The sequence below is a fragment of the Mastomys coucha genome, unplaced genomic scaffold (assembly GCF_008632895.1).
Source record: "Mastomys coucha isolate ucsf_1 unplaced genomic scaffold, UCSF_Mcou_1 pScaffold22, whole genome shotgun sequence".
In the NCBI taxonomy this organism is placed as follows: Eukaryota; Metazoa; Chordata; class Mammalia; order Rodentia; family Muridae; genus Mastomys; species Mastomys coucha.
Genome location: NW_022196905.1, coordinates 124,267,671 through 124,283,915, shown reverse-complemented (window position 1 = coordinate 124,283,915; position 16,245 = coordinate 124,267,671). Strand labels below are relative to the sequence as shown.

The 16,245-nt window shown below is 47.9% G+C and overlaps 1 protein-coding gene across 3 annotated transcripts in view; it reads right to left on the bottom strand.

Moving 5' to 3' along the window:
* Positions 1-16,245, bottom strand: part of Caln1 (calneuron 1) — a 485,154-nt gene that overhangs the window by 392,072 nt on the left and 76,837 nt on the right. The window contains exon 1 of one of the 3 annotated variants that reach the window (XM_031338126.1): positions 14,010-14,022. The exons of 1 other annotated variant lie outside the window; for it this stretch is intronic. The gene's annotated coding sequence lies outside the window, so the exon portion shown is untranslated. Of the gene's footprint in view, positions 1-13,055; positions 13,974-14,009; positions 14,023-16,245 lie in introns of those variants that run through there. One more of the 3 variants, XM_031338125.1, reaches the window with a different exon arrangement.

Below are 16,245 nucleotides of genomic sequence, written 5' to 3'. Positions count from 1 at the left end.
GTTGTTTACCAGCTTATTCTCCATAGCTCGTTCAGCTGTCTTTCTTATATAGCCCAGGCCCACCTTCCCAGGGATGGTTCCACCCACAGCAGGCTTGGCCCTCCTATATACCCCTCAGGGGTTGGAGAGATGTTACAGTTGCTAAGAGTACATGCTAGTCTCGAAAAGGACCTGTGTTCCATTTGCAACATCCATGTGGTAGCTCACAACCATCTATAACTTCAGATCCAGGGGATCCAGCACTCTCTTCTGGCCTCCATGTATACTAGGCATGCATACAATGTATGTATATACATTTGGGCAGAACACTTATATACATTAAATTAAAATGAGAGAGAGAGAAAGAGAGAAAGAGAGAGAGAGAACCCCAGAGACTTGCCCATAGGTTAGTCTGATGAAGACAGTTCTTTAATTGAGGTTCCCTTCTAGCTTGTGGCAAGCTGACAGCACCATGGGTAATTAAACAAAGTCGGGAAGGGAGAATGGCAGTTTATATGTACAGTCTCTCCCATGGATTCATATGTTCAACATCAGTTCCCTGTCCAGGGAGTTTGGTGAATCTCTGGGATAGAGAGCCTAGGTGGTAGATGTAACCCACTAGGGCATGCCTTGAGAATTACAGTTCTACCAAGCTGTTTCTTGATCTGCCAAAGTGTGAGAGCGAGACAGACTAGAAGACCGGCTGCCATCCATCAGCACCAGCCTCTAGACAGAGCACCAAAATAAACTGCTCCTCCATTAAACTGCTCCTGTCCAGTACTGGTTCAGAATACAGGAAGGAACTGCTGGATTGCAGAATGAAGGTCCACTCCAATACCGCCTGGAATATGTACACTGAGCTGTGGTCATGAGGTCTGACACATGAGACTCTGTCCTAGTTGGGCTTCTGCTTCTGTGATACATCACTCTAACCAAAAGCAACTTAGAGGAGAGGGGCTTTGTTTCATCTTCTACCCCCATGTCACAGTCTATCATTGAGGGAAATCAAGGCTAGAACCTGAAAGAAAGCCTACTCGTTATTCCAGGAAGCATCACCTCTAACCAAGGAACTTGTTCACACCAAAGGAAATACAACAGAAACCATGAAGGATGCTGTGTGCTACCTTGCTCACAGACTTATGCTTAGCTAGCTTTCTTATACAGCTCAGGCCCACTTACCTTAAGGAATGATGCCGCCCATAGTGGACTAAGCCCACCACCAGTTAACAATGGAGATAATACCCCACAGCCATTGCCAGAGGCCATCTGATCTAGTCAATTCTTCAACTGAGTTTTCCTCTTCCTGGGTAGCTTAGTTTTGTATCAACCTGATAATAAAAATTAACCAACACACCTCCAAACTCAGGGTGTGTCCTGAGACTACAGATAGGTCATACAAAAATATTACCCACATTCCAAGTAACAAGCACTCTGTATTTTTCTCTTCCTGTTTTCCAAAGATAGTATTCCACCATAATAAATATGTCACCAACATAATTAGCTTTACCGTCTAATTTGTTTTCCTATTGCCAAACTTTTGTTAATGAAAAAGTGCCAATGATTTGTAGTCACGATACCAACGTTGGGGCTCCTGTACTAGAACAATAATGTATAATGTTCAGAGATGACTTTTTAATGAATATATAATTGCTCTATTCTTTATAATATAAATTATGCTCTCAGTAAACACTGTGGGTACTAAGAAGGCAAAAATTTCACTTCTCTCTGCTAAGTTGTGCTGGTAAGTTCCCTAGCAATTTGTTTAAAGGATGGAAAATGATCTGTGTTTCATACTTTTATAGGGAAGAATTCCAGACAGTGATTTGGGGGGAAGTAACTTGTTATAGCAAGCTTCTAAATCAATGGAATCAATGTATGAGGAGTTTTTTAGTCTTTTTTTTTTTTTTTAGAAGTATGTGTATATTGGGATATGAGCCTGTGAGTGCCCACAGAACCTAGAAGATCACTTGGAGCTGGAGTCATAGGCTGTTATGAGCTGCCTGATGTGAGAGCTGGAAACCAAACTGAGGTCCTATGGAAGAGCAGCATGTGCTCTTAACCACTGAGCCATCTCTCCAGCCCCAGGATGTGAGAATTTTAATATGCACACACACACACACACACACACACACACACACACACACACACACACACGCATGCGAAATGTTAAGGAGGATCTGGAGGGTGAATAACTAGAAAGGCACTTTCATTTCTTAATGTAACATCTCGATATTTCTTAATTTCTTAGGTCTTATTTCTAATGTCTTAATTTCTATTTAAAAGCAAAAGAAGGCTCAGATTTTAAAAGAGTTTCTGAAAACTAAGACTGCTGGGTAATCTAGGTGTGGTGGAGCTGATCTGTAATCAATCCCAGCACTTGGGAGCAGGGTCAGTTGCAGCTACTTGCAGGAAGCTCGAGGTAAACCTGGACTATGAGAGACCCTGACTCAAACTAACAAACAAACAAAAATATAAGTAAGTAAGTAAGTTAGATTGTTGAAGTGGGAATGGTGGGTTATACCTGTAATCCAAGAACTCAGAAGCTGAGGCAGGAGGATCATAAGTTTTATGTCAGTCCATGCAACATAGCAAGACCCTGCCTCAACAAAAGAAAAGTTTAGCATGTGTGTGTGTGTGTGTGTGTGTGTGTGTGTGTGTGTGTGTGTGTGTACCTGTCTATGCTCATGCTGGTGCTATCCTTCCTTAGATTTTTGTCCACTTTGTCTTTTAAGATAGGGTCTCTCACTGACCTGGAGGGCAGTCTGGCTGGCCAGGGAGCCCCAGACATCTTCCCCTCTCCAGGTCCTCAACATGACTACAGGTGTGCTCCACCATACGTGGCTTTTTCACTTGAGTTCTGGAGTTGAACTCAGGCCCTCGTCCTTAGAAGGATAACAAAATTATCTTCCCAACATAAAAGAAGTTTACTTTCTGAACTAAAATTTTTTCCTAAAAAGATAAAATAAAACAAAGGACCATGCGTCGGAAAGCTGGGCAAAAATCAGCATTAAATCTTCTGTCTCCTAATCAGAACTGTGGGATTTTGACATTAAAATTTCTGAACGGGGCTAAATAGATGGCTCAGTGGGTAAGCGCACTTGCTATGAAAGCAAGAGGACCTGGGTTCAAATCCCCAGTACCCACTTAAAAGCTGGAAATGGCCACATGTGCACCTGTCATCCCAGAGCTGTCAGATGAGAGACAGGTAGAGACTATGAGCTCACAAGCCAGATAGCTTCCTCCGGTTCAGAACCTGTCTCAGAAACCAAGGCAGAGAACAATAAGGAAGGGATCTGATGTCTTCTGGCCTCTGCATAGGTGTACATGATGAATATACCCATAGTAAAGTACATACAACAGGTACACATGTGTGTATGCGTGCACACGTAAACACACACACACACACACACACACACACAAATATATCTTTTTAAAAATAATTTAACAGAAGCCAAGCATGATGGCTCATATATAATCTCTACACTTGGAGGTGGGGTATGGAGGACTACCGCAAGTTCAAAGTCAGCCTGAACTACATAGTAAGACCCTGTTTCCCCTGCTGCCAAACAAAAGAATTCCAAGTACTTTTTTTTCCAATTGTAAGGGAAAAGCAAGTTCATTGTACACTCATTTTTCTCTATTTTATGCACATGGATATTTTACCTGTGTGAATATGTGGGTACTGCTGGTGCCCATGGAAGTCAGAAGAGGGTATTAGAGCTCCTAAAACTAGAGTTGTGAGCTGCCATGTAGGTGCTGGGAACTGAACCCCAGTCCTCTACAAGAACAACAGGTGTTCTTAACCACTGATCCATCTGTCCAGCCCCTAAGTTCATTTTCAAAACAACAAAATAAAATCTCAGTCATTCACAGTACCCCTATCACTAGGCAAGCTTGGTTAACATTTTCAGTCCATTTCTTTCCATTTGTTCTTTTGTGCCGTGTTTTTTTTTTCCCCAACAGAACTGAAATTGTACTACAAATGTATCTTTTTTCTGTCCCCACATTTAATTGGCGCACTAGAAATCACTAAATTAAGGTCAGCAAAGCCTTCTCTCTCCATCTGTCGCTTGGAAGTACAACGATCCCGTATTTCGCTGCTAACAGATACAGGCTGGGTTTCCTGGAGGAGGGGGATGTGTGCAGGATGCCAGGGGAGCTTGAGAAAATACAAACCGGGAGAGCTGAGTGTTGGTGGCACAGGCCTGCCATTCCAGAACTTGGGAGACTGAGCCAGAATCGTTGTGAATTCCAGAGCATCCTGAGCTACAGAATGAGACCCTCCCTGCCTGAGACAGACAGACAAACAAGGGTCTGGGGAGGTGATTCAGTGGGTAAGAACACTTGCTGATCAGTGGGGGAGCTGAGTTCAAATCTCCAGCACCCATCTAGAAAGCTTGATGTGGTTCTGGTGCCACGCTGTATGGTTCCACACTGTGTGTGTATGTGTTTGTGCCTGTGTGTGTGTGTTTGTGCCTTTGTATGTGTGTGTATGTGTGTGTGTGTTTGTGCCTGTGTGTGTGTGTAAGTGTTTGTGCCTGCATGTATGTGTGTGTGTGCATGTGTATGTATGTGTGTATGTTTGTACTTGGGTGTGTTTATGTGTGTGTATGTGTTTGTGCCTGTATGTGTATATATGCATTTGTGCCTGCATGTGTGTGTATATGTGTGTGTGTTTGTGCCTATGTGTGTGTTTGTGTGTGTATGTATATGTGTTTGTGGCTGCGTGTGTGTATGTGTGTGTTTGTGCCTGTGTGTGTGTTTGTGTGTATGTATGTGTTTGTGTCTGCATGTGTGTATATATGTGTTTGTGCCTGCATGTGTGTGTGTACATGTGTGTGTGTTTGTGCCTATGTGTGTTTGTATGTGTATATGTGTGTGTGTTTGTGCCTGTGTGTATGTTTGTGCCTGTGTGTGTGTTTGTGCCTGTGTATGTGTGCCTGTGTTTGTGCCTGTGTGTATGTGTTTATGCTTGTGTGTGTGAATGTATATGTGTTTGTGTCTACATGTGTATGTGTATATGTATGTGTGTGTTTGTGCCTGTGTGTTTGTGTGCGTGTGTATGTGTGTGTGTGTGTGCACGTGTGCACATATTGTGGTAGGGATGGACAGTAGTGTCACTGGGTGTTTCTGGCTTCCAGCCCAGCTCCAGGTCCATTTAACTCAGTGGTTTGAAACCTTCCTAACACTATGATGACCCTTTAATACAGTTCCTTATGTTATGGTGAGCCCCTACCATAAAGTTATGTTTATTGCTAGTTTATAAGGGTAACTTATGCTAACTTATATAAGTGTCAACTTTGCTACTGTTGCAAATCATTATGTAAACCTCAGACAGCGGGATATCTGATATATGACACCTGTAAAAGGTTCACCCAACCACCCCAAGTGTCCCAAGCCATAGGCTGAGAACCACTGAGTTAGAGACACTGTCTCAAATAAGGTGGAGACTGTTGGAGCAAGACACACAACATCCACTGGCTCCCTCACACATGTGTACATACAACACATGAGTGAATGCGCACACACACACACACACACACACAGAGAGAGAGAGAAAGAGAGATATCACATGACCCAGCCTAGCATTCCTACATATATACCAAGACTCTTAAAAACAACGTCCTCACCATAGGCAAGACACAGAACCAGTGAGCTGCCCACCAATGGAGGAGTGAAGAAAACCCGACACACAGACACAGTGGGCTTTATTAAGCCATGAAAAGTCAGAAATGTCACTTTCGTGAAAAAGGTAAGTTAGATTCGGCAAAATAAGCACCATGTTTCTCTCAGTTGTAGATCCTAGAGTTTATGGGGATATATAAAACAATTGTTATAGATTGTATAAAAGCAGAAGAGAGACTGAGGAAAGGAAAGAGGCTCAGGAGGGAGAAAATGGGAACAAGAGAAAAAGAAGGTGTCAGGTGAACATGGTGAGGGCACACTATGTGTGTGCTGCCACTACACACCAATTAAAAATGCAACAAAGAGGATTATGAAGATGGCTCAGGTTATAAAGCTGTTCACAGCCGAGCCTGATGACCTGAGTTCAATCCCTGGGATTCAGAAGGTAGAAGGAGAGGACATAGTCCTGAAAGCGGTCCTCTGACTTCCACACACACACATACACACACGCACACACACACACACAGTATGCATACACACATACATACACATACACACATGCATACACACAATCAGTAGATGAATGTTTTAAAATAATAAAGAACAATAAATAAATACATGTCTCTGACCTGTTTGAATTTTTCCTGAGCCTCCTCCCGACTAGGCATCAACTCCATATCCTAAACTGGTTCTTTGCCTCTCTAAAGTCATGCTTGGCTCCACCAATCTGCCTCCTATTCATCGAACACACCCAGCTCAGTCCCTACCACAAGATCTTCGCACGGGCTGTTCCCCACTGTTCTACAGCTCTTCCTTCAGTGGCTTCAATTCTGTTGTCAGTATAAATGTCTCCCCAAGAAGACATTTCTTGCCCACCTAATCTTAAATATCCCTTGCAATTCAATGATATCCTGTTATTTTTTTATTTCATTTTATTTCATTTTATAAGACAGGTTCTCCCTATGAAGCCCAGGCTGCCCTGGAACTTGCTATAAAGCCCAGGCTGACTTCGAACTCACAGCAACCATCCTGCCTCAGCTTCCCAAGCGCTGGGATAACTGATGTGTGCTGCCACACCCTGCTTCTGTAATCGGATTTCTATATTGTACCTCGTTCTTTGTGCCTTACACCTCCAGAGCATGAGAGCGAACCGCCTCTGGCTGATGAACTCACAATTTTTCCGCAGAGCTCGAAAGAGATTCTTTGTACTCATGAGCTGGATGAATGAAAGAGACTTAAGTGCCTGGGACCTGACCGTCATAGGATAAAGTCGTGTACTTTAACTGGCCACATTCAGAGCGGCAGAGATTCCCTAATGAGACGTTCGAAAATAGGTCACTACCTTCTCCCACAGTCTAGGCCTGGAAAACAGCTCACAGCCTGTCTATGGGAAAACAAACAAATTACGCTGTCTTGGCCAGCCTAGAATACTGCTTCACCTGAGTCAGCCACCCACCCTTCTCCACTACGTGAGACCCTCCTCTGCCTCCTTTGTCAAATGAAAATTAGTGACGTTGTAGAGGTGGTGCCCTTCTGGAAGCCCACGACTTGGGAGATGGAGGCAGGAGGCTGAGGAGTTCAAGGTCATCTTCTGATACACAGCAGAGTCTGAGGTCAGCCTGGTCTACACCAGAGACACCGTTTCAAAGGAAGAAAAAGAGGGAGGGAAAGAAGAAGGGAGAGAGGGAGGGGAGGAGGTAGAGAAAAAAAGGAAGGGGAAAGGGAAAAGAAATTTAAAAGGGAATTAGAGATTGTTCCAGAAAATGACTTCCTATGTCCTCAACCTTTAAGACGCTTACCCCTAGCCGAATACTGCTTTCAGATGTGCCCTCAAGTGTTACACATTCAGGACGATAACCCAGTCATCACCTGTGCAAAACAGGCTGGGCACTGTTTTCTGACTGGGGAAAGCAATTGCCAAGCAAGCATAAAGACCAGAGTTCAGACCTACAGAACCCATGTGAATGCTTGGTGGGTGGGTCAGGCCATCCATCATTACAATACATGGAATACAGAGACAGGAGACCCTCTTCCAGCAAACTGGCTAGCTTGACTAGTCTGATCAGTGAGCTCTCTGGGTTCAATTGAGAGGCTTCAATGAATAAGGGGGAAAAAAAAACTTGAGGAAGACTCCAAAAAAAAAATCCTTGGGCCCTCCACATGCACCTGTGTGTATACCCACCTACACACCACACACACACACACACACACACACACACACACTATTGGGAAAACAGAAGGAGGTTGGAACCATTTGCTTCCACTCAAATGCAGAAAACGTTGGACAGCTCTAGCCTCCAGCTCCCATGGGTGCGAACCTAGCTCTCCAAGCATGTCCCATCCTAAGAGTTCCAGTCAGCCCTTGCAGGACAGACTGACAAGCTGAGTTCAATCCTCCAGACCTACCTTGTAGGAGGAAACAGATTCCACTGAACTCCATAGACACCCCATGGTTCAAACACCTGCGTATGCGCGAAGCCACCAGCCCATCCCGGGCTCAGCAGTAAAAGCACTAACTGCTCTTGCAGAGGACCTGAGTTGGGATCCTAGCTCCCTTGCCAGGTGGCTCACAACCACCTGTAACTCCTGCTCCAGAGGGATTGATGCCTCTGGCATCTTAGGGTGCCTGTATTCACCTGCATAAATCTCCACATAGAGATACATGCATTAACATAATTTAAAATATTTTTAAAACAAAAGAAGAGGATAAGTGCTGCCGTCTATGTATGGAAAGCAGAAGCCCTGGCTTTGCATCAGCTCAGCCACCACCCATCAGGCTGTTCTGGTCCACAGCATCAGCGGATGAGCATCCTGTCCTCTGTAGTTTCCCCTTCAGAGACACATCTCTCAGTATCACTGAAGCCCTAATGGAGAACTGGGTCCTAACCAAGGACTCCTGCTTATCCCCCAGCCTTTTCTCTGGTCACTCCATTTTCTTAACCTTTAAGCTCAAGAATTCCAAAAGACTCCTTGCTCTCTAATACTGTATTTTGGCTTTAGAGTTTTGGGACAGGGTCTTCTATATTTCTGGCTGGCCTCTAACTCAATATGGCATTTAGGGTGACCTTGAATTCCTGATATTCCTGCCTCTGTCACCACCTCCCTGAGTCCTGGGATTATAATTGTGCACCACTAAATGCCATTTCTGAAGTGCTGGAGATCTAACAGGGCTCAGTGTATGCTAGGCAAGTGCTCTACCAACTGAGCCATATCCCCAGCCTATGTGGGATGCTTAACAATTAAAAAGATAAATCACTTTGAAAACCCCAGGTTAGAAGCAGCCATTGCATTTGGAGTCTCCTCCTTTCTGGCTGCACTGAGAATCAGCCTCAACCGGAGCCTTTGATCCAGGGAGGGTGGCTTCATTGCTTGAGCATCAGGGAGCACACTGTCTTAAAAAAAAAAATCCCACAGACGACTGCTGGGTTGCAATCATGAGCAGAGATTACAGAGTCTGACTACCGGCATTTAAGCCTCAAGTGAAGGGCAAAGAGAGGCCACCCACCCTGTACCTGGGTGGAATGATCTGCAATAAGAACGATAGAGAAGGAAAAGGAGGAGAAGGGGGGAGGAAAACCAGAGGAGAAAGGAGAAGGAAGGTGAAGAAAGAGGAGGAAGAAGAAGGGAAGAAGGAGAAGAGGAAAAATGAAAAGGGGAGAAGGAAGAAGAGAGAGAAGGAAAGAAAGGAGAGGCTTAATTGGGCTGAGAATAGGCTCAGCTGATATGGGGTCTGCCACACACACACACACAAAGCCCTGGGTTCCATTCCCAGCCCTGCATCCATGGGGCAAAGCAGCACATGCCTATCATCCCAGCACTCAGAGGTTGAGGCAGGAAGGTCACAAGTTGGAGGCCAGCCTGAGCTACAAGCCAGATCTTATATTGAGGAAAAAATAAATAAGTAAGTAGGGTGGGGCTTAAATATCTGAAGCTCATCATCAGAGCCAGAACTACCTCCTAAGAACCAGCTCCCCTCTTTACCTCACCCACCACCACCACCACAAACAATGCATGTCACTACAGTAATGGGTTGGCAAGCTCCCCACTGGACACATGGCCTCAAGGGCCAACTCACAAAGACACTCTCATGCCAGTGACCCCAAAACACAGTGGCTTCCCCAAGCACATGTGTGTGCTAAGGCAATTTGTAAGCTAGATACAGTAGCATGGACCTATAATTCCAGCTCTGGGGAACTGGAGGCAGAAGAATCTGGAGTTCAAAGTCATCCTGTCCTACAAAGAAAAGCGGAGATCTGCCAGAGCCACGTGAGACCCTGTCTCAAAGAAAAGGAAGGGAGGAAGAGAAAGAAGGAATTCTAAATTGGAACCCTGCCCTGTCCAGTATTTAAGCCCTAATGGGAAGATAAATGATAAATTCAAAAGAGTAGCTATTGAGCTGGGGAGAGAGCTTTGTCTGTAAACGGCTTACTATACAAACATGAGGCTATGAGCTTGAGCCAGGCATGATGGCACACACTTATAATCCCAGGGATGGGGAGGCAGAACCTGGAGGATCTCTGGGGCTTCAGGCAGAGGCTAGAAGATCCCCAGGGTTTCATAGCCAGCCTCACATATCTAGCAAGCACTAGGGATAAGCACACACATTCACATATATGCGCACATATACATACACTTTATACACACATACACACCAATAACATAATAATATCACAATAAACAAATAACAATAAATTTTAAAAAAAAAAATTTAAAAACCCAAGACAGACAACACCTGATGAATGACAAACAAGACTGACCTCTGACCTCCACACCTGTGCACACACACACTTACACCTTCATACACACAATCACAAATACAAAAAGAGAGAGAGAGAGAGAGGGAGGGAGGGAGGGAGGAAGGAAGGAAGGAAGGAAGGAAGGAAGGAAGGAAAGAAAGAAGGAAAGAAGGAAAGAAGGAAAGAAGGAAGGGAGAAACAAGAGGCTGTCAGATACCCTCTACCCAGTCTGGCTGCCCACTCCTGTCTACGAAGAGGAAAGGGGTCCAGGGATCCCCATTAGGACTTAACTGTGAGTTTTCTCAGTAAAACTAGCTGAATTAAATCATTTTGTTGTTGGTTCATTTGTTTTGAGACAGGGTCTAATGTGGTTGATTGATTGACTGATTGATTCTCACAATGCAGCCCAGTCTAGCCTCAATCCCCCTGCCTCAGCATCACAGGTGCTGAGGTCACAGACCTTAGCTGCCATCCCTAGCTACTTTTTCTCTTTCTACAAAATCCTCAATGCCACCCTATCAGTGAAGGCTGGCGTTAGTGACAACGGTCACTTTCAGGGTCTGAAAGGAGGTGGCATTTTAGTGAACAATACCAAAACAATTCTAAAAGGTGCCTCAGCTGCTTCGATTAAACCCCCACAAGCTTCAGCTGACTCCGAAAAGGCCACCTTTCAGAAGCCATTCAGCTCATGAGCAGCCTTGGGGTTCTGCCAGGACCCCATGCGTCGCCCAGAGAAGTAGTGTACAGTCTCCATGACCTGAGCACCATGGAAGGATGCGAAACTAGGCATAGCAAGGGAGCTACCAGCCCCGGGAAAGATCTAAAGAGCCACCCAAGACTTCAGCCAACACCTCACAGTGCAGAATGAGGGGATACAAACCAACTGTAGGGAGTGAGGACTTCACTCGGTGGCAGAGCACTCCCAGGAAATGGATACCCAGCATTGGGTGTCAACCCCAGGAATGCCAAAGAGAAAAGAAAATCAAAAAAACCATGGCTAAAGAGGGGGCACCATGGTCAGGAGTGGTTGCTACTCTTGCAGAGAGGACCTGAGTTTGGTTCCCAGGGCCCAGGTCAGGTGGCTCACAACTGTACCGTAACTCCAGCTTCAAGAAGATTCTATGCCTCTGGCCTCCAACACACACACACACACACACACACATCAAATAAATAAGAAACTAATAAATAACAATCACAACTCCCATTGATTGTTACCATACCACTGATGCGGTACCTTGCATAAATTAATTAATTAGTTAATTAATTAAAATGTTAAATCACCACCTCCAACAACCCCAAAGACGGCTGGAGTGGTGTTCTGTGGACAGTATGTCTTGCACCACCCTGTAAGACAATTTCACACCAAGCAGCTTTACAACCTTTGCTTAGCTCCGATTCGTGTGTGTGTGTGTGTGTGTGTGTGTGTGTGTGTGTCTTTAAAGTTGATCTTTGAGACTGGGAGACAGCAGTTAGATACAGAACACGAGTCCCTCCACGTGCACAAATGCCTAGGGTTAGAACAGTGCGGTTGTCTCTAAGGGTCTCGGTAACTCTGCAGTTCAGACTGCACCTGGTCACTGCAGAATGTAGTTAATACCACAATTTATCAGACTTAGCAGCCACACACTACCGACTCTTGGCTGCTATATTTTGAACCCAGGAATGTCTCCTTTTTATGTAAAAACAATAAAAAAAAAATAGTCTAGGGCCTAGGGATGGCGCCTTAGTCTTGGCACCTAAGGAACTGCATGCAGGCACAGCTACCCCTGGAGGTAAGGAGTGAGGCGCAAATGGGATCTCTCGGGCAAACTCCTCGGGCAAAGGAACAGCTTGGAGAAGAAACACCGGGATGGGGGCCGAAGATGCACGTGTCCCGCACTGTGGAATCAAACCGCAGCGCTCAGTCCTGGCTTAGCACCATCTACTTGTGGGTCAAAGTATCCTCGGGTCCTCCAGAGCCCTGAGGTAAGACTAGAACTACCTGCTGCTGCTCAGGCGCCTTCAGACCAAGTCTGAGGAAGTTCACTCCCCAAAGCGCTGGTCTGGGGAAAGCTGGGCACCCGGGCAAACCTGGCTTGCGCTAGAGAGGCGGAGTGTATACATCTGCCCTGGATCTGGATTAGTTCCAAAGCGTGCCACCCAGAGGTCCCGGTAGGGCTGCCTGAGGCCTCTAGGGTCACCCTATGTGCTCCAAGACCACCGATCCTCCCCAAGGGGGCGAGCATCGGGGCGGGAAGATGGAGATGGAGTGAACCATACCTCCCACCTCCCTGGATAGATCGCCATGACTCTAGCTTCCTGGAGACCAGAATGCCACCAAGGACTCCCACTTAGGCTGCGATGCAGATCGGATCCCCGACACCCAAAGCTCCCTTTTCCTACAACCTGGGTGCGCGCAGCCAGGTGGCCACTAGCACCCAAGATTCCACGAGCTGGGCACAGTCCCGGGATTCCCACGAGTGAACCCAGCCAGGCCCTTCTGCAATTCCAGCGTTCCTCACCCACCCTAAGCATCAAGAGAGATCAGGATTGCCCGGGTGACACCTCGGCCCCGAGAAGTGGGGTGCTTAGAGCGGGGCCAACAGGTCCGGGAGGCGCTTGTGGGCAGCACACCCGCCCACTCCGGGGCATCTGGGGAAGGGACCATGGAAGCAGCGAGGGAAGCAAGGATGCAGGGAGGATGCGGGATAAAGACTAGGGGAGAGCAGCACTCACCTCTCCGGGAGCTGGAGCTCCGCTGCCCGGCAGCCCAGGCACCTCCTCCGAGGCCCGCAGGGAGGGGGCGACGCGAAACAGAGCGCTCAGCCTGGCGCTCACACGCGTCCCCGCGCGGGCATCCTTCCTCTCCGTAGCCGGCTCCCACGGCGTCCCCCACTCCGGTTGGGAGGCCGCTTTGCCCAACCCAGCGGCACCCGGGAGCCCGGCGCGAGTCTTTCCTTTCCCTTGAGTCTCACAGCTGGGCTTTTGCAGAGCCCGCGACGATCTAGGCTGCTCCTTTCTCCCCTGTCCTTGTCCTCGCCTCCCGTCTGGGGGAACGTGCGCCCCGCACCCCCTGCACCGCTCTCGCCTCTACCCCTCCCGCGCCCGCTGGCCGCGCGGGCTTAGCCCATGTGCGCGGCTGCCTCCTCGCTGCGCCCGGGAGCCCAGTGGCCGAGGCCCCGCCGGAGTTGCGCGCCCCAGAAACTCCATGCAGCTCCGGCCTCCTCCCCTCTGCCTCCCTGGTTCCTCCAGAGGAAGAAGCCTAGCGGTCTCTAGCAAAGAGATCCCCCTACCACTCTTGGCTTCTTCCCCCGCACCGAGCCTGGAGCCTGGTTACTGGACTGGCTTGGCCACCCCAGTCTCTCTTCGCTTTTTCTCCCAGGATTGGGGACCTCCCACCCCAACCCCCACCCCCAAACCCTCTCCAATGGCTCCGTCCGTTTCCAGGCAGCGCAACCTGAGGAACGCCTCGGTGCGCGCGCACTCACACTCGCTTGCTTGCTTGCTCGCTCGCTCTCACACACATGCACGCTGCACACACAGGCAGACACACGCGGGGGGCGAGCTGCAGCTTAGCAGCCGGCCCTCTTTCCTCTCATCACCAAAGAAGCTGCCCACGTTCATACTCGCCAATTGCTTGCTTCTCTCTATTAAACACCTCAACCCCAATCCAAGCACGCCCACCCCTACCTTAACTCCTTCTTCCCCGATGCCCACAGTTACACCTGAGACCCCAAATGCCATGGGGGAGGAGGAGGTGTCTATGGAAAGGCTTGTAAGTCAAAACTAGGGTGAGAGCAAAATGCTGTGAGCCGTCCCTTCGCTATGTCTAGGAAGGGCATAAGCACACACACCCACCTCTCATCCAGCGTCCCTGGAGGCTCAGAACATGTGGCCTGTCCCCACTTCTACCAAGGTCATAGTATAGATTCCATAAAAAAGAATGGGCACCTACCTTGACACAAGGTGTGGGGTGGAAACTTCACAGATTGCAGCCTAACCTGGAGCTGACTTCCCAAGTCTACACCCAGGAAGAATCCTAGTTTCCCTTGTCCCTCATTTGAAGGGCAACAATTAGATTAGAGTCACCACTTAGCTTTCCAGGGGCCATCTGACTGCCATTCAAGTGTCCAGGAGCTGACATGATCCATCTTGCTACCAAGGGTAGTCTTATCAAGAAAAACATCAAAGTAACAAGCCACCTACCCCAGCCCCCAGAGGCTCTCATAACCCCTTCCTGCTCCTGCTAAGGTGAGAGAGAGAGAGAGAGAGAGAGAGAGAGAGAGAGAGAGAGAGAGAGAGAGAGAGAGAGAGAACAACCCACCTGGTTGGCACTAGCTTTTCTGGTATCCCCCTTTTATCCAAGCTCCCAGGGTCTTACTCCCATGAATCCCATGAATCCCAGCTCAGCAGCCTACACTGTCAGAATCAAAGACGTGGAGAAATTTCTTGCTCCAATCAGGAACAAATGGTGGAAAGTCATCCTTAGCATTTCTTCCAAAAAGCTCAGCCACCGCCTCTCCGTTGGCTGCTCCTGCTGCCAAGGGAGTTTGGGCACTGGCAGCCAGTCACATAAGTTCATCAGGATCCCCTCCCTGTCTGTACCTCCTGGCCTGCCGCCTGCCCTGCAGGGCTTTTTGAGTCCCCAAAGCACTTGCTTACTGCTGGCACACCTTTGACATTTAAGATTTCTTAGCCCACGATAGTACTGTCTTTTCATGTCCCAGCTTTCCCTCCCAAATTGTCTTAGAGCCTTCTTGGGACACCAGGTAAGCTGTGTGTGTTCGTTTCACAGATGTGTGTGGAAGGGGTTCCCATAAAGAGTGATAAATGAGCCAGGTGTGGCGGGGCACACCTGCATGGCAGCACTGAGGAGGTGGAGGCAGGATAATCTGGAATCCGAGGTCAGCCTGTGCTGCCAGTGAGTTTCCAGGACAGCCTGAGTTACTATCTGAAACCCAATCTTGGGGGTGAGGGGTAGGGGGAGGATGGCTGGTAGATAAATACAGTGGGGGAAATCTCAGTATAGATTTGGGTAAGAATCACATTTTTTGTGTGAGGGTGTATGGGTGCGTATGTGAAGGCTAGAGGACTCCATGGGTGTTCTCAGTTACCACCCGCCTTGTTTCTTTTTTGAAATGGGTTCTTGCCATGTTGACTTGTAGGCTACACACTGATTGACCAGAACACTCCAGGAATGCCTGTCTCTACCCCCCTAGCCTCCCCCCCCCCCCCCCCCCCCCCAGTGCTGGCAGTACAAGTGTATAAGGCCATACCCACCCAGTTTTTTGCATGGATTCCTGGGTTAGAAGTCAGGTCCTCCTGGGCCTGAGGACCTGCTGTGTATCTCCTTTGAGAGTACCTCTCTATTTAGCAGGGGGTGGGGCTGAACTCCCAGGGTCACCCTGCCTCAGCCTCCCGGCTTCCAGAGTGGCAGGTATGGATCATCACTCCCAGCTGAAAGCGGTATCTTCTAACAATGTGTAGCCCTCTTAAGAAATTCTCTTTCAGGGTGGAATTGCAGACCAGCAAATCTCAGCGGCAAGACAGCATGGCTATCTGCACACAGGGAGTTCCAGGGCAGGGTTGGGGGAGGGTGAAGAGTGAGCCACATGACCAGTGTGGGACACACCTGGCAAAAGTTCTCATTCTGTCTTCCCTAGCGCCCCCCTCCCCGCCTATGGGCAAGTTATTTGTTCTGTCTGAATCTTGTCATCCTCATCTGTGAAATGGGAACAATACTGACAATCCACCCCCTTTAAGGTCTTTGTAAAGATTAAATGCCACTCTGTGAAATCACAGTATACTGGGGTCCCTCAGCTCCAAGCCTACAACAAGCTTCAACAAACGTGGGCCTTTGTCACTATGTTGTGAGAATTCTTACCCTGGGCACATCTGCCCCCTCTTCATTATGTCCCCCTGATAA